Raw genomic sequence first — 23,830 nt, forward strand, 5'->3', positions numbered from 1 at the left:
CTTCAGGGTCTTTGTAAAATGGCTTATCCTTGCAACTAAATGCTGAAGCGGTGTACTGTTTTTTGGGGCAGAGCTTGCGGTAGAAATATATTGCGACAGAAAAAAAAGGGACACAGCCAGACGAGAGCAACAAGAGCAACAACAATGTCAAAATATAACCTAAGGCAGAAAAACTTCATTAAAACACGGTAAAAAAAAAAAAAAAAAAAAGGTAATTGAGCGGGTTTCGAACCTCCGCCCTTTTGATCTGTAGGCGAGTACTTAACCTCCAAGCCACCAAAACAGTACACGATCAGGTCGTAAACCTAGGTCTAAATACTTGAGCTCACATAGTCTTGCTAAGCCTCCATTTGAGTGAATTGTTTGCCTGCGTGGATTTGACGCACGGTGCTTTTGTGTGCGTGCGTGCGTGCGTGCGTGCGTGCGTGCGTGTGTGTGTGTGTGTGTGTGTGTGTGTGTGTGTGTGTGTGTGTGTGTGCGCGCGCGCGCGCGCTCGCGTGTGTGTGTGTGTGTGCGTGTGTGTGTGTGTGTGTGTGTGCGTGTGTGTTTGCGTATGTCTGCGGGGAATAATTTTTTTATCCGGCCGTTCTGTTTGTGAAAAGCCCACAAACAGTGAATGGTGAATGCTTGGACGCTGAACAAAACACAAAACAGTCAATCTAGATGTAGATGACGATGATAATAACTTCGTTTGTTAATCCATTTTTATTCGCTTTTGAGTAGCAACAACTTACGACAACAAAAGACATTGCTCGCATCAAGAAAATATACTGCCATTATATATATGTTTGCTATTATCAACTTTAACAAAATACTATAATGGCGTCTGCTTAGTTTGCTTCAGGGGTGATGATGAAGGAAGAAAGTAACTGCTAAAACTCTATGACTGCTAGATAGCCAACTGTAGTAATAAGTCTAGTCTAGGCTAGCATATATGCAGTCATTGTTATAGGTGCGCAAGAAAAGACGTGGCTGGTTCGTTGTGCGTGGTTTTGGTGGTTTGTTTTCGATTTGCTGGTGTTACGTGAATTACTACGTGCTCCTCCTGCCGTAATATTACGTGTTAGTGCTCTTGTGCCACCTGAAACATCGTGAGTGCTGGCAAAGCGTCTGTGTCGTCGCCGTACTGCGCTGCTGTAGCAAACGCACATCGAGGTCGCCATTTGACAAAATACCTGACAAGTTGTGCGTGCGTACGTGAATCAAGAGTCTACTGCAAGTTCCAGTCTGTCGACGCGACGTGTGAAAAATGCTGCGTGTTCTGCCGTAAGTGATTGTTTATCGTGGTGCATGTTAAAATTTTATTACGCGTTGCCGCAGTGCTGTTTTGTTAAACGTGTTGAGTATATTCCTTGGTGTTCGGCTCGCCGCGCTTCTTTTATTGTAAATTACCGGCTGCGTCGGCGCGGTCATAATGAGCTTCCAGGAGCGGCGGCCAGTATGCTGTGCGAGTGATCGACCCCCTTGCCATTGCCGGCAACGAAAATATTATGCTGACGGCCCAGCTGCCGCCGCTTGGCTTGGGTGGATTCGACGCTAAAGCTCGTTGCATGAAAAAAAAAAAAAAAAAAAAACTGCGTTAATGGTTGTAAAACAAAACGCCCACTCCCCGATTTTTTTTTTTTTTAGGAGGCAGTTGACCCACAGTATATTTTTTTACAGGACGTAGGCAGCTTAGCATTGTTCTAACGCGTAGTTTTCGTTTACGGGTAAAGAAATGCAAGGAGGCTGCATTACATTTGTAGTTATAATACGTAAGAGTTGCATATACGTTGAATTTTCAACATTTAAGCATTGCTAGCAACTTTATAAGTAGTACCACATGCACGAGGTTCTTAATCAGTGAACATTTGACCAGATAATTGTTTAGACGTCGCAGCTTGAAAACATGCTGTTCCAGCCTGCATTGCTGGTGCAGTCACAGGGCAGCTTTCACTGTTTAATGCAAGAAATTTTTCCACCTTCCTAAGCTCATCCAGCATCGTCATGATCAGACAGAAATTCTTGTGTGGTGTGACATTATTTGTAGCTGGCTTGCATAAATTGTGTTGACCGTAACATGTTGAGCATGGGTTAAACGTGTTGATTCTTATAAATATGCATGTGATGGGGATACAATCACGGTGCGAAAAAGATTGAACAGGGCGTGGGCTTGCCACCGTGCTCCTTCGCCATCCTGTTTTTTCGTTTCGTCAGCATTTCAACTTGCCTACCCCTTGGAGGTATTGGCACGCTGAGACGTTCATCATGTGCCTCAGAGAGAATTTTAATGGCGCCATGAAGACAAAATACAAGTTTGTGTTATTCGAAAGATTTCGTGTGGTATGGTGCTCCCAGCACTTGTCCAAATGCAAACGATGCTTTATTCACTGAGAAATTCATTAATTGAAGCTAAAATTTTGGTTTTCCCGCTAAATCGTGCATTTTCAAGATCTGCAATGACATCACAGGAACCGACCGCTCTGCAGCCGATTGGGAAACCTTCTTTACCGTTAGTTAACCTAGATGGTGCCACCATACCGTGGCAAGCCACTTTCTGCTTTTGTTTTGTTTTTACCGTATTTAAACGTGGCTTGTTTTTGTTCAGCGAGAAAATAATCGTTTCGTGAAACATAGTGCTCGCTCCACAATAATGGTCACGTACGGCACTGTTGCTTGTGCCAATCGGCCATTGTTGTCCGAGACAACCCCAAAGCCCCGCAGTCCTGTGCAGCTAAACCAAGCATAGTGCGCGCAGTACCAACAGCAGTACGCATCGGTACTTCTATGCTTACGTGTGCTTTCCTAACCTTTACCGTTGGTCCCACCATTCTTACTACTGTGAAAAGAATGTGCCCTAAATTTAAGCGCAAATAGTTCGTTCGGCAAGCTTATAGCCTCTGCCTAATTCGCGGTTGCTGTTGCCGCCCTCCGCTAACTGCAGAGCTGGCTGGTATGACATAGGTTCTGTTGCGGGAAATGAGCTAGTGGGTCGCATGGCCATTTCCTTTGTTCCTAATTTGTAGCTTATTTGAGTGGAGTTTATGTTAAAAATGGTGTCAGCATGATTCTAGCAACGGAATCCTTTGAATGAACCAAACTTGTGTTTTCTCTTCATGGCTCCTTTAAAAGCCGTAACCACGTTTTGCACCCTCTGGACCAGAGAATATGCTTGCACAGTGGAAATCTGGGGCCACAGATTTCTACCACCTAGGGATATTTAATAGGCTTAGTTTAACATTAATTCAGTGTAAGGATGCTTCTGTTCCTTTAAAGTATGGCTGAAAGCCTTGTAAGGATTGTCATGTATGTACAGTGCTCACGGATTGAAACGCGACACTGCAAGCGCGTGGCCTGCGCTACATGCAGCGCCGCCAGTGGACGCCCGTGGAAGCTAGGTGTTGCATTGTGGTATACCACGAGGATGAGAGTGTTTTGACCATAAGCTTGCTGCTTCCGGTTGCCAATAAGCGGGGCAGTGGTTCCCCGCAGCGACAGCGGTGCGCTGTCAGCGACAGCGGCGTCCATGGACGGCGCTGCATGTATTGGCAGCCACGCGCTCGCAGTGTTGCGTTTCAATCAGTGAGCACTGTACTTATTTTTTAGCTTGAAAGAACTGAAGGTGACTTTTTTGCACCTACAAAAAAGAAATTCTGTCATGTCTTGTCAGAGCGAGTGTTTCACGGCATTATACCGCATATTTACGGCTTGTTTACTACTTGAACTTCCATTTTTTACAGGGCCAGGTGTTTGACATGGAGGATGTACGTTGTGAGCTACCAGAAGAATTGGCTGCCTCCTGTTTCTATCTATCCTGCACGACCTGTAAGTGGAGTTCATTACGGCTGTGAAATGCATGAAAATCTCGATTTTGAAGGCTGAGAGAACATGAAAACATAGAAAACCATTGTGGCATTCTTGTGGTACCTTAGTGATATTAAGACATAAGAACATTGCAGAGATGGGGCAAAAAATAAGGAACCGATGAGGGTGAGAAACTTCCTGGTACCTTTCTTATTTTTTTTGTCGCATCAGGGCTGCGTCCTTGCTCCATGAATTAATAACGACTTTGTCACCCTTGTTCACTGTGGTAGTTGCGTGGTGGCCACAGACAGTGTGTGGGGATTTTTCTTCTACCGCCTATTACAGATGAACTAGATCTTTAGACTTCTACTCAAAAGTCATATTATGGATGACATTACATGAGTGAAACAATTCCATGCACCCAGAAATAGAATTTAGGTGAATTCACTTCAATGCCCTAGATGCAACTTGTGCCTAGCAGTGAAAAGGGTGTATTGCGTGCCTTTTTGCCACTGTGTTTCATGTAGTGTAATGAGTCTCACTGGCCATCGTAGCCCCCCCCCCCCCCCGAACAGCTATTTACTCTAGCAAATATAATGATGGTCCTAATTGTAGTGAAAAGGGTGTATTGCGTGCCTTTTTGCCACTGTGTTTCATGTAGTGTAATGAGTCTCACTGGCCATCGTAGCCCCCCCCCTCCCCCCCCCCCCGAACAGCTATTTACTCTAGCAAATATAATGATGGTCCTAATTGTAGAAGGGTACCCGCCGCGGTGTCTCAGTGGCTAAGGCGTTGCGCTGCTGAGCACGAGGTCGCGGGTTCGATTCCCGGCCGCGGCGGCCGCTTTTCTGATGGAGGCAGAAGCAAAAACGCCCGTGTGTACGAGATTTCGGCGCACGATAAAGATCCCCAGCTGGTCAAAATTAATCCGGAGCCCTCCACTACGGCACACCTCATCGCCTGCGTTGCGTCGGCGCGTTAAACCCTACAATCAATCAATTGTAGAAGGGTACTCAGCAATTGAAGAAAGAGCTGTGGGGGGTTCTGGTTTGTGTATCAGACTTTGTTTGGAATATTGTTATGTAGCCACGGATAATGCAGGGTTTTTGTAAAAATATAGATTATCGGAGCAAACTTGTGCTCCGCAGTAAACATAAAAACACACAAACCTTGAAGGAGTCAGCAAAGGGACGTGCATGGATGAGCGTTGGCGAATTGAATGCTGCAGGGTTTCTTTTGCACTCATTCATTTAGATCGAGAACATTTTCAATAAAAAACAGGAAAAGCTAGGATAGGGATCGCAAAGCAACACCCTTTCCATATCAAACAGGACTGCTGATGCAGCATACAAAGGAAAAAGGGGAAAAAGACGGTTCCCTTAAAAAAGGATAAGATTGCAGGGTGTGGCCAGGTGCTTGTAACAAAATATTTTGTAAACAAATCAAATGGCGTGGTTGGGGGCAATATTATGATGTTTATAGTAGGAAAAACCTGCATTATTTCCGAACAGTATGAATGCTCTGTGTGCAAACATATGCAAAAATGCTTGTGTGTTTTTAGCATTTGAGTTAGAGTAGTCAGCTCAAGTTACTGCGGTAGCTTTCCTCATTGCTGGTAAGCATAAACCCTGAAATTAAATTTGCTGTATTCGACCGCTTTAACCCCTTCACTGTCACTGATGTCCTGGTTTGTCTTCGAATTTCTCCTCCACGGTGTCACTGACATACCGGTGCGTTTTCTGTTGTGCGTTGAAAAATTCGTGCCATGGTGCAAAGTTGGCGCACCTGCACTGTTTGTGCTATCTGTCAAATCTTTCTAGTAGCTTGTTTTTTCAGAAAGTACAGAGCGACCACGCCCAGCTTTCGCTGCTTGGGGGTCACTCCGTGCACTGTACATCTGTTGGGATGAGTGACCACGTGGCACGCGTGCAATGATGGGTGCAAGTGTGCTATCCACCACGTTTTTCTAGGGTTGTTTTTTATTTCTGTTCCTGTGTCTGCTACCCATCGACACACGGAAATATAAAAAGTGAGGAGCCAACCTAGAGGTTGGTCAGTTCATGGTGATGTACATTTTGCTTTTTGTAAGCAAGCACAGACAAACAAACTAGACAATGCAAGTGCTGTCTCATAAATGAAATGCACAATAAAACTGCTGCTTTTATAGGTTCCAAAGAACGCGTAGACACAAGCAACTATTCATGATGACGACTGATCAATGCCTGTCTTAGCATGTTCATGCAATTTTATGTTGCCTTCCCTGCCCCCCCCCCCCCCCCTCCCCATATTGCTTTGTTCCCACAGTGCTGCTGCAATAATCTCATCTCAAATGTTCTTGCGAGGCTGTATAAATGCCCGTCATGAGGAGGCCATGAATCTAAACAGTACTTAGTTCTGGGTTGTGTTGCCTATGTAACAGTATGTCATATTTGATGTTCGTAAGCTCATTAGTTAATTTATGTGGTCTAAATTTTGTGGCTAATTTTGCAACCTAGAAGTTGTACCTTCTCTTTCAGGATACTTGGTTCAGTTTTGTATGGGAACACTGCTTTATATTTATAAGCATAACCAGCAAATGTTTGAGACGTGTTTGTTTAAACCCCTTCATATGCGATCAATGCGTTTGTCATTTCAGGTTCAAGCGTGGCAGTGGCTATCCCGTCCTGTGAGGGGTAAAGATGAGGCGACACCTGGTGTGGCAGGCGGCAGCAGCACGTATGGATCCAACCTGAATAAAATAGTCAGGTTTGCAAGAGTCGTGTGATTCATGTGATTTTCGTCAGCTTGCTCTTACAGAAACAGCTGCAGCATGAAACAGTGACTGTGGAGCTGGCTGACATTTTCTACATGCAGCTGGCTGTTGGGTGCTGTTATTTGACGGCATGCAAAGGGCACTCAAAAGGTGGAAGCTTGTGGGATACGTAGAGGACGGAAACATAAAGGATTCTTGGAGGACGCAGAAAGTCGGTGGCGAAATTTCAATACAGGGGACACACAAGGGACGAATGCGGTCTGTTGCCTTCAAGACATATAGGGGACACACAAAGGCCGTATGGTGTCTGTGTTGCCTTTGGGAGATAGACTGGACGCATGGAGGACGGAAACACACGGGACACTTGGAGTACGCAGAAAGTCGGTGGCGAAATTCCAACACAGAGGAAACACACAGGACGCACGCAGTCTGTTTCCTTCGGGACGCAGACTGTCTTTTGACTGGACATAGAAATTTTCATAAGGGGTGTCTACTTCGGTATCCCCATGTTCATCAAAATGAGCAAGAACCAGAAATGTTTGTAGCAGGTTTCTCAGGTCGTTGAAAGCGACTTCTTGGTCTTCTTGCCACAGAAATGGTTCATCGTCTTTTGTCAGGCGTGTCAAGGGTTCGGCGATGTCCGAACAATTCTCAACAAAGCGTCTGTAATAAACCGACAGTCCCAGGACACGCCGAACAGCTTTTTTGTCAGCTGGTTTTGGGAAGCCTGCTACAGCCACCGTCTTCTCAGGGTCTGGGGCCACTCCTTCCGCGCTGATAACGTGGCCAAGAAAACGCAGCTGTTTGTACCCATAGTGGCACTTTTCCGGCTTTATAGTTAAACCAGCCGAACGAATAGCCTCCAGGACCAGCCGCAGTCTATGTAGGTGTTCTTCGAAGGATGCGGAGAAAACAACGACATCGTCGAGGTACACGAGACATGACTGCCATTTTAACCCGGCTACGACAGTATCCATCATTCTCTGGAATGTCGCGGGTGCTGAGCAAAGGCCGAACGGGAGCACTTTAAATTCATAGAGTCCGTCAGGTGTGACGAACGCCGTTTTCTCCCGGTCTCGCTCATCGACCTCAATCTGCCAGTATCCGCTTTTGAGGTCTAATGACGAGAAATACCTTGCGTTGCGCAGCCGATCCAGGGCGTTGTCTATGCGCGGAAGAGGGTACACGTCTTGTTTTGTCACGCTGTTTAGCTTCCTGTAATCCACACAGAAGCGCAGGGTCTTGTCCTTCTTTCCTAACAGCACCACAGGGGACGCCCACGGACTTTTCGACGGCTGAAATACGTCGTCTTGAAGCATTTCCTTTGCTTGGCTCCGGATGGCTTTCCTTTCTTTCTAGCACACGCGATATGGGTGCTGGTGCACGGGCTTTGTGGTTTCGTCCACGATGATGCGATGTTTCGCAACGGGTGTTTGTCGGACCTTTCACGACGTGGAAAAACAATCGCAGAAGTTCGCCAGGAGGTGAGTTAGCTGCTGTATGTGGGTCGGTGGCAAATCTGAACAGATGTGCACCAACTCCAAAACGGCCTTGGGATCCTAAGCTTCAGGTCCTTCTGTCTCCACGGTGCACAGATCTGTACACTGATCGAATTCATGCAGGGAAGCAATAGCAATTCCTTTTGCAACGTGTTCGACCTCGTTCCCGAAGTTTGTCAGAAGGACGTGCGCGCAACCATCCTGCAGGTGTACAAGGCCTCTTGCTACGCAAATTTTTTTTTCCAACAGCACATTGGTGTTCCCTTATGGTAGGCGCTCACAGTTTTCAGATGCGTCTCCCCTTACGAAGACCACTACACTGCTTTGCGGCGGTGCAGTGACATCGTCGTCAACCACCCGGACAGCACAGACTTCTGCAGGGTAATTCGTGGCGATGGCGCCTCTCGTCGAGAACATTACTGTGGATGACTGCAGGCCGATGACAGCTTCGTTTGCTCGCAGGAAGTCCATAACCAGTATGACATCTCTTGCACATTGTGGAAGTACGAGGAATTCGCCGACGTAACAGTAGCCCCGGATGCCAACCCTAGCTGTGCAGCGGCCTGTTGGAGCAATCAGATGCCCTCCTGCTGTGCGAACGTGAGGTCCTCTTCACTGCGTCATTACTTCTTGAGCTCCTGCGCCAGGTTGCTGCTAATGACTGAGTAGTCCGCCCCTGTATCAATAAGCGCAGTAACGTCGCAGTCGTCGGTCGTCAGAACCATGTCGGAGGTGGCTGCTTGTTCAGAACTGGTCGGCGGTGTCTGTTCAGCGGAATGTCGTCGAGAGCAGGTTGGAGGATCTTCGCTGGAAGCCCGTTCAGCGACCGCACCTCCCGAGGTCGCTGATCTTATTTTTCCCGTCGCGGGCTGGGCGGGCGACGCCCAGGTGAGCTGGATAAGCGATGAGGGCTTGGAGACTGGTAGCGGAACCACGACGCTGATCCGACGTCCTGACGGTTGGAGACAGGGGAAGGTTGCCGTCTGGAGAGGTACTCTCTGATTTCGCTGGGGCGCTCGCCGTTCCTGGGGCATGGAGCATCAGGATGAAAACTGCGAAGGCCGGCACGACGATACGGGCACACCCTGTAGAGATGGCCGGCCTCTCCGCAGTGGTAACACATTGGAGTGCGATCTGATGTGCACGCCATACATCCGTCTTGCGAAGTGTGCCCTGGTACGCAAGTTGAGGGCGCCGGAATCCATGCTGATGGGGACCAACGGCGCCATTTACGTGGGCATAAGGCGGGGTGCACATGGGCGGGCGACACTCGCAGCAGCACACGCGCTGGCTTGTTGCAGAGCTTGAGCGTATGTAGTGGAGTAGAGCGGAGGACGCCGCAGATTCAGTTCCACGGGTTCTCGTACAGCTTGCCTTACTTCCTCTCTGACAACGTGAGCGAGACAGGCACACGCTGGCGAAGCCGTAGGCACTTGGGACATACGGAGTTCTTCCCGCACTACAGAACGAAATAACTCCCGTAGGGCATCCTGGCTAGTGGCCAAGGCAGCAGACAGCACATCCGCTGGTGTGCAGCTGAAATTGCGGTCATACTGTCTGGCGCGGTGCTGCAGTGTCCTCCCCATTGCCGTGGCTTCTGCCATAAATTCTGCGACGGTGTGCGGAGGGTGGCGGACAAGCCCGGCAAAGAGCTCCTGTTGCACACCCCGCATGAGGTGTCGCAGCTTCTTATCTTCAGCTATAGTATGGCCGGCGCGTGTGAAAAGGCGGTACATGTCCTCGCAGTACATTGCCACGCTCTCATTGGGACGCTGATTTCTGGTGCGTAGCGCAGCTTCCGCCTTTTCCCTGCGGTCGCCTCTTGCATAGGCAGCCAGAAACCAACTGCGAAATTCGTCCCAGGTTAGGAACCGCCTTTTGTGGTTCTCATACCACGTCCTCGCGTGGTGGTCCAGCGAGAAATATACTTGTCGCCATTTCAGCAGTGCATCCCATCGTTTAAAGCTCGCGACACGCTCATACAGGTCAACCCAGTCCTCAGTGTCCTCAAAGACATCGCCGTTAAATATTGGTGGCGTTCGCGGCTGATGGATCACGAACTGACCTGGGGCGCCATAGTCGGTCTGCGTCATAGTTTAGGTCCCGATGCGTGTTCTCGCTGCCCTGGATGTCACTGGCAGCAGTCTGAATTCGTGTGAAGCACCTTGGAGACGATGACTGGTGTGCGGTGAACCGGAGTCAGCTCCGTGCGAGGCGCTTCGTCCCTAGCAACGCTATCTTCTTGACGCATACGGGATCACAACCCGCACCATCCACCAAAAATGTAGCGTGTGGATAAACAAGGGGCCACTTATAATTACTCGGCACACGGAGAGTGAAAATGGCGACCCAGCTGGAGCAAGAGCACCAGCAAGAGACCGTCGTCCTTCTCTTCGGTCAGTCCAGTCTCGCGCTACCATTAGCGGGATGATTGACCGCGTCGCCACTGTAATTACACCGCTACAATATATATATATATATATATATATATATTTACATTTGTCCCCACGTGCTTTCTTTACAAAGTCTTTATCTGTTTCATTTCCCTACCATATCCTCCCCTGTGCTTTCCGAGGTTTTCTTGATTGCGAAACTTTATTTCTGTCTTATTTTCAAGGAGCCCCTCATTTCCAATTCTCATTCACTACATGCATAGCGAGGGCCTCTGTTCTGGCAGACTTGGTGCCATAGGGAGCTTAAGAGGGTTCAACGCTGGTCAACCACTCTCGACATGTCGTAGACACTCGAGTGACGGCCGGGGGGTTACAAAGAAGGTTTCTTCACCCCGAGAAGTCGGAGTGGCAGTGGCTACCACCTCCAAGCACACGAAAAAATTACATGAACATAAATACCCCCGAAGGTGGAGGGGAAAAAAAGCCCCGCCCGTAACGTAGTGGTTATCGCACCAGACCGGTATTCTGGAGGTCGTGGGTTCGGATCCCACCTTGCGGGCATTTTCTCTCCAGTTTCTTTCTTTCTTTCCAAATTCTTTATCTTTTTTCAATGACCTACCATATCCTCCTCTTTACTTTCCGACGTTTTCTTGACTGCCAAACTTTATTTCTGTCTTATTTTGAACGAGCCCCTCATTTCCTATTCTGATTCGCTATATATATATATATATATATATATATATATATATATATATATATATATATATATATATATATATATTTATATATATATATATATATATATATATATATATATATATATATATATATATATATATATATATATATAAATATATATATAGATGTATATATATATATACACATATATATAGTAAAAAATGGGTATAGCTTCTAACAAAACTGTTTATTGGTCGACGTTTCGATCGGATGCCGATCTTTCTCAAGACTTGAGAAAGATCTTGAGAAAGATCGGCATCCGATCGAAACGTCGACCAATAAACAGTTTTGTTAGAAGCTATACCCATTTTTTACTATTTGCTACGGCAACCAAAGACAGCCCTTCTCGCAATCAAAGTACACATATATATATATATATATTGAAAGGGGGTTTATTGACTGGTAGATGCAGACGGTCGCAGAGGTCCAGAACCACAGAGAGCGAGAGAGCCGACGAGCGGTCACACCCATAGCCACGCAGACCGAGCTTCTTCTTCGTTCGCACGAGCGGCTGGTTGTCTGCTGGCAACATGGCGATGACCGACGGCACATAGCCATTACAAAGGATTGTCCGCAGTTCCTAATTATTGCAGCGCGCTACACCTCATTAAAACTACCTTCCGGGGAATAAGGCGCCATCCTGGCGTGTCACGGGGCACACGACACTAGGGGGTCATAATACGGCTTCAAACGCTGGACATGAACAGTCTCCTTCCCGCGGCGACGGAGGTCTGTGGAAGGTGTCATGGGCTCTATGACGTAGTTCACCGGTGACGTCCGTTCGAGGACATGGTAGGGTCCGTGAAACCGAGAAAGAAGATTGGTACACAATCCTGGTGTGGTGGAGGGAATACACAGCCACACCAGAGATCCTGGAGAATACGTCGGGTGGGTAGCTGTGTCGTCGTGCCGAGATTTTTGATGCAACTGATCTTCAGTCGTAAAGGACCTTGCAAGCTGGCGGCATTCTTCCGCGTACTTGGCAGCTTCAGAAGCTGGGGACCACTCGGAGCGATCCGGTCGGTAGGGGAGAACCGTATCGAGGGTACATGGCGGCTCGCGACCATACAGGAGGAAGAAGGGCGACAAACCTGTTGTGGCCTGAGTGGCTGTATTGTACGCATAGGTCACGTAGGGCAGCACAAGGTCCCAGTCATCGTGATCCGCTGAGATGTACATCGACAGCATGTCGCCGAGGGTGCGGTTGAAGCGCTCAGTGAGGCCGCTTGTCTGCGGATGGTACGCTGTACTTGTTCGATGGACAACACGGCACTCAGCGAGGAGGGCACGAATGACGTCTGACAGAAACACACGTCCCCTGTCGCTGAGGAGCTCACGAGGCGCCCCATGCCGCAGAATAAAGCGCCGTATGATAAAAGAGGCGACGTCTCGTGCTGTGGCGGCAGGCAGAGCCGCAGTTTCGGCATAGCGCGTCAGGTGATCGACGGCGACGATAACCCATCGGTTGCCGGAGACCGTGTTGGGCAAAGGTCCATACAGGTCTATACCAACACGGTCAAATGGTTTCTCCGGGCAAGGAAGCGGCTGCAGTGGACCCACCGAGCTGGAAGGCGAAGACTTGCGACGCTGGCAGGTAGTGCATGACCTAACGTACTTGCGCACAAAGGTGTACATGCCGCGCCAGTAATAGCGGAGACGGACACGGTGGTATGTTTTAAGTGCGAAGCACTTCTTAGTCGGGCCTACTCCTGCTTCCACCACCGTCCTCCGTCCGCAGCCTAGCAACGGAGCTAGCTACCGTGCCTAGCAACGGCGCTGGATTTTCGACGCGTGAGGGCGCTCGCATAGCGCTTCCTCTCCCCCCTCGCCTACTCTCCTAAAGCCCCTTTGCTGCTCTACAGCTCGCAACACCCTCTCTCAGCGCGCCAGCCAGGCCACTACACTGTATATATATATAAAAAAACAGCATCCGGCGCCAGGTTTCGATCCGAGGACCTTATGGCCGCAGCGCGACGCTCTACCGACTAAGCCACGGACGCGACGCTGATACCAGTGTTAGTAACGCACCTTATATCTTTAACGCATTCAAACTACGTCGTCAGCGGCGTTCGTTGGCAACTCAGCGGCGTTATAGCGGCTGCAACAACCCTTAACGGTCCACTTTAGCGACCACAAGGCGGTCGTAATGACCGTCGCATACAACGACAACACAAACAAGTGCTGAAATAAATACTGTCGTTTCACTTTACTTTGCGTGTGTGTGTGTGTGTGCGTGATTACATTCCCTCTCAAACATCTCTCGAACATACACGTTAATTCACCAAGATTACCGCAGAGGGACAAACGAGGCGTGTTAAGCCGAACGTGATCACGAGGGGGTGTTAATGTAACTAACGGGCAAAATGCCACCAAACTTCAACAAACTCCCCCTCATAGCATCACCCCGTGCTTCGCACTTCCTCATACTCCCCTTCGGGGAAATGCGGGGGAATTTTTTTAACAAGCCAGCGTGGGCACACGTTGGGTCGGCATGAAGCGATGCGCAAATGTCGGTGCGAAGGTGCCGAGGAATTACGAGCAGCCACTTCCGCCCTTCGTTGAAGTAATTCCGCCGGTAGAGCAACCCGTCACGAAGCATGAAATGCATAGCTTGTCTGCGCAGGGCCCGAGGTTGTTCAGTACGGGAGACGTCCGAGAGCAAGAAGATAAGCGAAGCAATCCATGGGTCCTTGCGTTGTTCAGAGGGCATGTGAGTGTGAGAGAGAGGACACAACAGCGTCGTCAGGCAGGATGCAGGCATTCTCTGGTGACACTGGAGAACGGGATAAGGCATCAGCGTCGGAATGTTTGCGGCCAGACCGATATATGACACGTATGTCGTACTCTTCTAGCCGTAAAGCCCAGCGAGCTAGCCGTCCAGACGGATCTTTTAGTGTGGACAACCAGCATAGCACATGATGGTCTGTGACGACGTCGAAAGGGCGGCCGTACAAGTAAGGTCGGAACTTATCTAGTGCCCAAACTATGGCCAAACACTCTTTTTCCGTGACGGAGTAGTTTGCGTCAGCCTTTGTAAGGGTACGGCTAGCGTAGGCGACAACGTACTCGTCAAAGCCCGATTTTCGCTGAGCAAGCACAGCCCCAAGACCAACGCCGCTGGCATCAGTGTGAACCTCAGTGGGGGCGTTCGGGTCGAAATGCCGCAGGATGGGTGGCGACGTAAGAAGCTTCCGCAATGTCGCGAACGAGTTTTCACAAGCAGGGGACCATGAAGTGAGCTCTTTAGAGGTACCGGACAGAAGCTGCGTCAATGGTGCAACGATGGTCGCAAAGTTGCGGACGAAGCGCCTGAAGTAAGAACACAGTCCGAGGAAGCTCCTGAGGGCCTTCGTAGATGTCAGCTTCGGGAACTCCGCAACTGCCTTCAGCTTAGACGTGTCGGGTAGAACTCCATCCTTCGAAACGACATCGCCCAAAATAGTGAGCTTGCGAGCGGCGAAGCGACATTTCTTGAGGTTGAGCTGCAGCTTTGCGTCGGCAAGACAAGTTAAAACTTGTTCGAATCGCGTAAATGTGTCTCGAAATCTGGAGAAAAAACGACGATGTCGTCAAGGTAGCACAGGCATGCTTTCCATTTTAGTTTGCGCAAAATGCTGTTCATCATGCGCTCGAAAGTGGCAGGCGCATTACAAAGGCCGAACGGCATCACATTAAACTCATACAGGCCGTCCGGTGTTATGAAAGCCGTCTTTGCGCGATCAGCCTCGGCCATAGGTACCTGCCAGTACCCGGAGCGCAAGTCGAGCGACGAGAAATATTCGGCACCCTGCAGACAGTCGAGGGCGTCATCTATACGCGGGAGAGGGTAGACATCCTTTCTAGTTATCTTATTGAGGCGCCGATAGTCGACGCAAAAGCGTATCGAACCGTCCTTCTTGGTCACAAGGACTACGGGAGACGCCCAGGGACTGTTGGAGGGCCTAATGACACCTCGCTCAAGCATGTCGTCCACGTTTTCATCGATAGTACGTCGTTCTTTGTGGGAAACGCGATAAGGTCGTTGTCGTAGCGGCGGGTGCGAGCCAGTATCAATCGTGTGTTCGACTGTTGATGTTTGACTTAGCGGAGCTTTCAAGCAGTCAAAAGACAAGCGAAACCGATGAAGGAGGGCCAGCAGTTGATCTCGTTGTGTGGGCGTGAGATCTCCATCGATAGACTGATTGAAAACGTCGAATGGTAAACCCTCTGCTTCGGATGTAGCACTCAATTCTGCGACATGAGTGATAATGGGAGTATCGTCAGCGAAATTTCATCCGAGGACCAGTTACTAACAATCATGCGGCTCGTACCAGCATGGGTCGTTAACAGAGCGGACGGCAGCGGAAGACGTCTCCGTCGGATGAAGAGGTCGGACGGTGTAAAAAGCACGGTTGTGTCAGCAGCGCACGCACAGCACAGGGGCACGGAAACCGAGCAGTGCGGCGAAATTTTCGCATCTTCGCTCACGACCAATTTAGCAGCAGTAGCCTCATCATGGTGCGGGTCGCAATCTGGTGCAAATTCAACTTCCGCACGCGCACAATCGATGACGGCGTGGTGACGAGCGAGAAAATCCCAACCCAACATGAGGTCGTGGGAACAAGTAGGAAGCACGTTGAACTCTACAATGTACAAAACATCCTGGATCGTCACTCGCGCCGTGCACGCTGCAGACGCATGAACGTGCTGTGCGTTTGCAGTACGTAGCGCAAAGCCATCCAACGGCGTCGTCACTTTTCTAAGGACACGGCAAAGGTCGGCATGAATAACTGAAACGGCAGCGCCCGTGTCGACTAACGCCAATGCACGTCGATCTTCCACAAACACGTCTATAACATTTGAGGGCGAAAAATGAGGCCTTGGAGAGTTTGCTGGTAACGCAGTTCTTGCCTCCTGAACTGCGTCAACTAGTTTTCCTCCTCGGTAACGGTTGGTCGGCGGCGCATGGGAGAAAGAAACCGACGACGAGGGGAGGACGAGTGACGGGTAGCGAAAGTGCGGGAGTCAGAAGGTGCAGCGGGAAAGTCGGACCTGTAGGAGACTTCGCGTGGCGATTGGCTGCGAGGGCCATAAGTAGGGGCTCCGATATCGTCGTTGGTGGGCGTCAGGCGTCGGCGGCAGTATCGGGCGACATGTCCGGCACAGCGGCAATTGAAACAGACGGGACGGTTGTCCCACGTTCGCCAGGTACTGCTGGATTGCGGCGGAGGCCGAGACAAGGGCGGTGGCCTCATCGGTACAGGGTGTTGGTAACACATGGGGACCCGCTGAGGGGGGACACCCACGGCGTCAGCGTACGTGACAATCGGTACCGGAGTCCTTGCGACGCTTTCGGCATACGGCAGCGGGGTGGTAACGCTCAAGTTATGGCGAGGAGGCGCAGTGAGAGTCGGCGAAATGGCGTCAGCAACTTGCTCTTGAATTACACTGCGGAGTGTTGGCGCCAAAGTAGACGAAGGCTCCGGGGTGTATGGCAGCAGGGAGAGCTGACGGGCGACTTCTTCCCGCACTATCTGCTTGATCTGCAACAGCAGAGAAGAGTTGTCGGGGTCACGGACCAAGCTCGCTATGGCCTCGTCTTAGGCAGAGGTGCGTCGTGTGCTCACTCGCTGTCGACGAAGCTCGTCGTAACTCTGGCAAAGGTTCACCAGTTCAGCAATGGAGCCCGGGCCTCTCGCCAAGAGCATCTGGAAGGCACCATGACGTGCTTGATTTTCTCAGGGTCCGTCATAGATGAATTCAGACGCTTGCAGAGGTCCAAAACATCCTCGATGTAGCTCGTGAACGTCTCGCCGGTCTTCTGGACGCGGCCGTGCAAGCGTTGTTCGGCGAGCAGTTTCTGCACAGCGGGACGGCCAAAAGCAGCAATTAATTCCGTCTTGAAGGCCGGCCATGCGGTTATGCCGGATCCGTGGTTGTTGAACCACACTTCGGCGAGACCGGTGAAAGAAAAGCTGACGTTATTGAGTTTCATGGCGTCATCCCATCTGTTATGCGTACTCACACGTTCGAAGGACGCCAACCAGTCCTCAACGTCTTGCTACTCATTGCCGTTGAACTTCGCAGGTTCACGTTCACGGAGAGCGCCAGCGAAGATGATAGCTGGGCTCGGAGGCACATGGGGCGTGTCGTTACCGCCAGGCATGGCCGTTGGTATGGTGCGGCTTCGTAGTTCCAGGGCTTGGTCAGGGACGCCGACCGACGCGGACCGACGCGAAACTTGGGCCTTGAGGGGATTGCTTCAAGAACCCAGACGGGCGTAGCTGAAGAACCGCAACCTCCACCAAAATGAAAGGGGGTTTATTGGCTGGTAGATGCAGACGGTCGCAGAGGTCCAGAACCACAGAGAGCGAGAGAGCCGACGAACGGTCACACACAAAGCCGCGCAGACCGAGCTTCTTCTTCGTTCGCACGAGCGGCTGGTTGTCTGCTGGCAACATGGCGATGACCGATGGCACATAGCCATTACAAGGGATTGTCCGCAGTTCCTAATTATTGCAGCGCGCGTTACCTCATTACAATATATATATATATATATATATATATATATATATAGGTATATATAGAGTGCAGCCCCGTTACACCACCATCGGTGGGAATGGGCAAATTCTTTGATATAACAGCTCTTTTGCTAAAGTGGAATTTAAAAGCGCGCAGAAAATTTTATTTCACTTTCCCAAAAAATAACTCGAAAGCACCCCGCACACGTTTCGTGAGCGCGCGTTTCAAAAGTTCGGCCTCAATAATGTCCACGTTCAAGACGACGCCCGCGTCTGAACTCTCGTACGTACGCAATGTGTCAACAGCTGCAACACCTGCTCCAGGTGGTCACTGGCTGAGGTGCGTCAGTGGCGTCGTCCTCGGGGTCGGAGGCGCTAAGATCGGTGATAATTTCCGTTCAGCAACACCGCGGCCGATTTCGTCGAATAATCGCGAAGACTATGGCAGCCTTGCACCTTACTGCTTTGCTTTTTGTCCACGAAAAGGCTCTATTGACGGTAACTGGGTGCTTCAAAACATTTGTAACATCTGTCAACACGTTAGTTTTCCAAACCACGACTTTCTTCTCTCTATGTTTCATACAAATAAACGGAACTATACCGTGCAAGAACAAACGTGAAGCATTGGCGAGCCGAAACTGCCTACTCGCCCGTGCAGCCTGCCGAGGAGCTGCCTGGCATAGAAAAACAACATCGCTCATTTGGTTTGAGATGGTGACCGAACAGCGGTGGCTGTGTGGTTCCGGGAATAGAACTTTCTCAAAAAGAGCCTAGGTGGAGGAAAGGGCATGCTGAATAGCAACTTCCGCGATAAAAAAGGACTGACAATCCTGATGGAGAGGCCCGGTGTTCAAACTTGGCAATTTTTTAGCATTGATTCCCGCGAAATTGGCAAAGGGTATTAAAAAATGGGTCTTTTTTTCAGGGAAAAAGAACTTGGCCTAAATACGCCAAGTATTTGCTTATTGGAACGACCACACAAAACCTGTTTATACAAGTGCCATTTCACTATAAGTGAGCTGTGCTGTATCTATATATATATATATATATATATATATATATATATATATATATGTAGCGAATCAGAAAATGAGAAATGAGGGGTTCCGTGAAATAAGATAGAAAATAAGGGTTGGCAGTCAAGAAAACCTCGGAAAGCAAAGGGGAGGTTGTGGTGGGTCATAGAAAGAGATGAAGAATTTTTTGAGTCGAAAAGAAAGTGGTGAAAAAATGCCCGCCCGGCGGGCATTTTTTCACCACTTTTTTTCACCACTCAAACCCTACCACGATTGCTGACGTACGCACGATCTGGCAGCGCCTGGACCACCTGCAGTCCAATCGCATTCAACAAGATTGTTTGCCTACAGGCTCCTTTTCGGATTCAGAGCTCCGTACTTTGATTCGGACTACCATCCGTGAGGAGCTACAGCAGCGTGACGTAACCTGCCTCCAGAACGCCCACACCCACACCTATGGCCTGCGTGACTTGAGCAAGCAGGAGCTGGCATGTATGACCGCCATTGAGCAGCCAGGTCGTCCTGCTCCGGTACATTCCCAGTCCTACTCTCAAGCTGTTACAAGACCAACCCTGCCAATGGAGCGAATGGCTCCACCGACTGATCACGGCCACCTGACCGCTATTTCGGCCCCTGTGCCTTCACCACCTTCCTTTCCTGCGTGGCGAGCAACTCGGCCAACTAGTGAAGGACCAGTGTGCTACTATTGGGGCATACGAGAACACATTTCTCGTTTTTACAGGCGACGTCAATTGGAGGAGCGCCGAGGTTACGCACCATACGAACGTGCCACCTACTTCGCCTACGCCCCTCGTCAACGCGTCTACTCGCCACCTCCGCGCCAGCGTTTTTCTCCTCGGGATGCTACCAACTTCCCTCCTGGATAGACGTCACTCTCCTTCGCCCTACCGTCGCCCTACCGTCCTTGGCGCCCGGCCTCTCACGTTGGTGAGAACCGTGCGGAAAACTAGATGAGGCAGTTTCTGGGGGTGAACCTGCGTCGCCAAGGAACCGTGCAAGTCCCCCTTACCCGGCAATGGAATACGTTGACTGTTACAGTTCAGGGAATTATGGTTGAAGCACTTGTAGACACTGGCGCCAGCATATCTATAATTAATGAAAGTTTGTGCTCTAGACTATGCAAAGTGAGAACTCCTTACTCTGGTCCAGCTTTACGTGGTGCGAACGCCGCTATGCTTGAACACTGAGGACATTGTACAGCGCGTGTGATCATCAACGGCATTTGTCATCACATTCAGTTTGCGATACTCTCTCCATGCCCTCATCAAATCATTTTAGGATGGGACTTCTTGCGATCCGCATCTGCTGCTATCTCCTGTGGAAAGCCGATGATTGAAATCACCGAAACGGACCTTGCTAGTATCGCTGACCATCCAGAGCTGTGCTTGACCTGTACTTCCAACTTTACCCTGTCTCCTGGCGAAGAAACCAAAATCTCCGTAGCTTCAGACGACATTGTTGACGTTGATGTATTAATTGCACCAACCGGAAATTTCTTCGATCGAGGACTACTAATACCCCCGTGCCTTGTCCGTTTTTCAAATTGGTCCGCCTTTCTCGGCGCAGTCAATAGTACAACCGAGACCATTTTGGTACCTCAAAACGCCACTATTGCTTTTGTTTCCCTCGATGACGCTACTGCGGTTCTTCCTCTCAGCTCTTTATCACCTACGAATAATTCATCGTATTCCAAATTGCCGTCTGCTCCTGCTGGTGCAGTTATCAACCCTGACCTTACTACAGAGGAAACCGGACAACTGTTGACCATGCTGGCCAAACACAAGACAATATTCGACTCTCACACCTCGTTTCTGGGGCAGACTTCAGCAGCCACCCATCGGATTGAAGCGGATGGTTCCTGCATCATTCGCCGACGCCCGTACCGCGTTTCGCATAAAGAGGACAAAATTATCCAAGAAAACGTCGACGACATGCTGAAGAGAAACATCGTTCGTCCTTCTGCGAGTTCCTGGTCGTCACCCGTGGTGCTTGTTCAAAAGAAAGACGGCTCCGTGAGATTTTGAGTGGATTATCGGGCACTCAACAAAATCACGCGCAAAGATGTGTACCCGATGCCTCGGATTGACGATGCTTTAGACACCTTGCAAGGCGCAGAATATTTTTCTAGTCTTGATCTTCGATTAGTGTACTGGCAGATCCCAATGGATGAGGCCGATAAAGAGAAAACCGCTTTTGCAACACCCGATGAACTCTACGAATTTAATGTCATGCCGTTTGGGCTTTGCAAAGCTCCGGCCACCTTCGAGCGTATGATAGACAATGTTCTCCTTGGATTGAAATGGAAAACGTGCCTGTGCTACCTCCACGACATTGCGATCTGTTCGTCCACGTTCAAAGAGCACCTCAAGCGCCTTGATCAAGTTTTAACTTGCCTCAGTAATGCCGGCCTGCACCTCAACGCAAAAAAAGTCACTTCGCAAGTAAATCTATCAAAGTGTTCGGTCAAGTTGTTAGCAAAGATGTCATTCATCCTGATTCCGTTCAATATTACGGCCGTCATTAATTTTCCCCGACCTCTTCGTCAGAAAGAGCTGCGCAGTTTCCTGGGATTGGTGTCGTACTTCCGTCGTTTCATTCAAAACTTTTCTACAATTGCTTCACCGCTGCACAAACTCCTCGCTGCCAATGCTCCATTTGACTGGTCGGAAGATTGTGAGACAGCGTTTACAACACTCAAGCAGGCCCTCGCGTCTTCTCATGTACACCAGCCATTTTGATGAAACCGCCCCAACAATACTCCATACCGACGCCAGTGGCCATTTTATCGGGGCTGTGCTCTTGCAATTCACTGCTTCTTCTATGGAAAAAGTAGTTGCGTATGCCAGCCGCACGTTGACGCAAGCCGCAAAAAACTATACCATTACCGAGCAGGAGTGCCTCGCTGTCGTTTGGTCTATTCAAAAGTTCCGGCCCTACTTGTACGGACGTCATTTCACTGTTGTGACCGACCACCGTGCACTCTGCTGGTTGTCGTCCATCAAAAACTTAACCGGACGCCTTGGCCGCTGGATACTTCGCCTACAGGAGTACAACTTTACCGTGACATACAAGACCGGCAAGAAACACGCCGATGCCGACGCTCTTTCAAGTTGTCCACTTGCGTCCACGGAGGACAGTTGCTTAGCGTGTGCTCAGCAAGTGGCACCTATCCCTATTGCCGTCGCGGAACATGTCAGCCCGGAATTCCCATCTGATCTTGTCTCTCTTCAGAGTTTGGATACGTACTGTCGCTACCTGATTGATTTTTGGACGCTTTCGCTCGACCACCAAACAGTCGGTCTCGCCGCCAACCAAAAAATTTAGACTCTTGAATGGTGGTGGCCTTTACTACTACAATTACCACCCTACCGGTGACAAGTGGGTCCCCGTCGTTCCGCGTTGTCTTCGGTCACACATTTTGTGAAGTTTTTATGACGACGCTACGGCTGGTCACCTTGGCTTCCAGAAGACGTACGACCGCATCAAACGCCGTTAGGCCCGGCCTCTCAACCAGCGTCGCCAAGTATGTTGCGTCGTGTGAACCATGCCAACGCCGCAAACGACCCACTTCAGCCCCAGTGGGGATGCTCCTACCCCTTCCATGCCCTTTAGCTCCCTTCGATATTGTCGGGATTGACTGGTACGGAGCTCTTCCTGTAACTGCAGCCGGCCATCGGTGGGTTGTCACAGCAGTGGACCACTTGACCCGTTATGCCGAAACTGCTGCTACTTCCTCGTGCTGCGCTTCAGAAGTTGCATACTTTTTTTGCGGGCCATTTTCCTGCGCCACGGTTCGCCTCGGGTTCTCCTCAGTGACCGTGGACGAACCTTCCTCTCTTCGCTGCTTTCTGAAGTGCTTCGAGCCGCTGACACCACTCATAAAACTACATCGAGCTACCACCCGCAAACAAACGGCCTGACGGAGCGCTTCCATCGGACTCTTTCGGACATGCTTCCCTTCTACATTGGCCCTGACCACACCAATTGGGACACCATTTTACCATTTGTTACCTACGCCTACAATACCGCTGTGCAACACACCACTGGATTCTCACCATTTTTCTTCGTTTACGGCCATTCCTCTTCTTCTGTGCTTGACGCGTGTTTTTTCTCCGCACCTATCGCGCCAACAGCGAACCTCCCCGACCTTCCCGTAGTCTTGCCCGTTTGAACACGGTGGCCTGTCTAGAAAACCGCAAGTCTCGCCACGAGGAGAAGCATCGTTCGGTCGCTTTTCAACCTGGTTATGAAGTTCTGCTTGCCACTCCCCTCCGTGTTCATGAATTGTGCGAGAAGCTCTAGCTCCAATTCATCGGTCCTTACAGAATCCTGGAGCAAACCTCACCAGTGAATTACCGCGTCACGCCTGTTTCCGGTGTCACTGACCGTCGCTGCAGGGGAACTGAGATTGTACATGTTTCCCGGATGAAGCCTTTCATTCGCCGCGATTCCTCTATCGCACAGGCTTCAGCCGAGGGGGAGTAATAGTGTGAGCGTGAAATTTTCAAAGGAGAGGTTTTGCAACGGGAAGCGGCCAATATCCCTTTTATCCTTCGTTGTCGTTTAGATGGTGCGCGTTCATGTTCATCTCATTTTCATCTTCTTTCTCGTCGGCTGATTATCATCTTCGCTGCTCGAACGCTTGCTGTCCTTTTGTGTCCGCGCTCGGCGCTCGCAAATAAAGCGGACCTCAAGTGCCGGCTCTCTCTCTCTCTCTCTCTCTCTCTATATATATATATATATATATATATATATATGTTTAGACAAAACCTTACAGGCTTCAGGTGGAGCATGGTGTAAGGGGGGCTACACAAATAAAAGGCACTTGAGGTGCCAACACAGAGGAAAATGAAATATACACAAGAGTATAAGACCATCATTATACATTCATTAAAAAAATACCCTGAAAAATGTAAGCATTCAACAAAGAGCAAAATACAAGGAAGGAACAAAGATGCCAAGGCATCGTTTTCAAGTATGTTAGAAGCACAAATATGAAACAAATATATTAGGAAAAATGCGTATTTAGTTGTCCATGGAATCTGTCAAGGTTTGATATAGAAGCGATAGCGTCAGGAAGATCATCACAATATGATATGGCACGAGGTAGAGCTGATGAATTGAATGA

At 49.6% G+C, this 23,830-nt stretch overlaps 1 long non-coding RNA gene across 1 annotated transcript; it reads left to right on the top strand.

The window, feature by feature from the left end:
• The first annotated feature begins 760 nt into the window (after nucleotides 1-760).
• On the top strand, nucleotides 761-6,924 carry LOC144178061 (uncharacterized). The gene is made up of 3 exons (XR_013323930.1): nucleotides 761-1,266; nucleotides 3,720-3,804; nucleotides 6,419-6,924. It is a non-coding gene; the product is annotated as an uncharacterized LOC144178061 (long non-coding RNA).
• The last annotated feature ends 16,906 nt before the right edge of the window (nucleotides 6,925-23,830 follow it).

The sequence above is a fragment of the Haemaphysalis longicornis genome, unplaced genomic scaffold (genome assembly GCF_048455015.1).
Source record: "Haemaphysalis longicornis isolate Haplotype H1 unplaced genomic scaffold, Haemaphysalis longicornis Haplotype H1 scaffold_4, whole genome shotgun sequence".
In the NCBI taxonomy this organism is placed as follows: Eukaryota; Metazoa; Arthropoda; class Arachnida; order Ixodida; family Ixodidae; genus Haemaphysalis; species Haemaphysalis longicornis.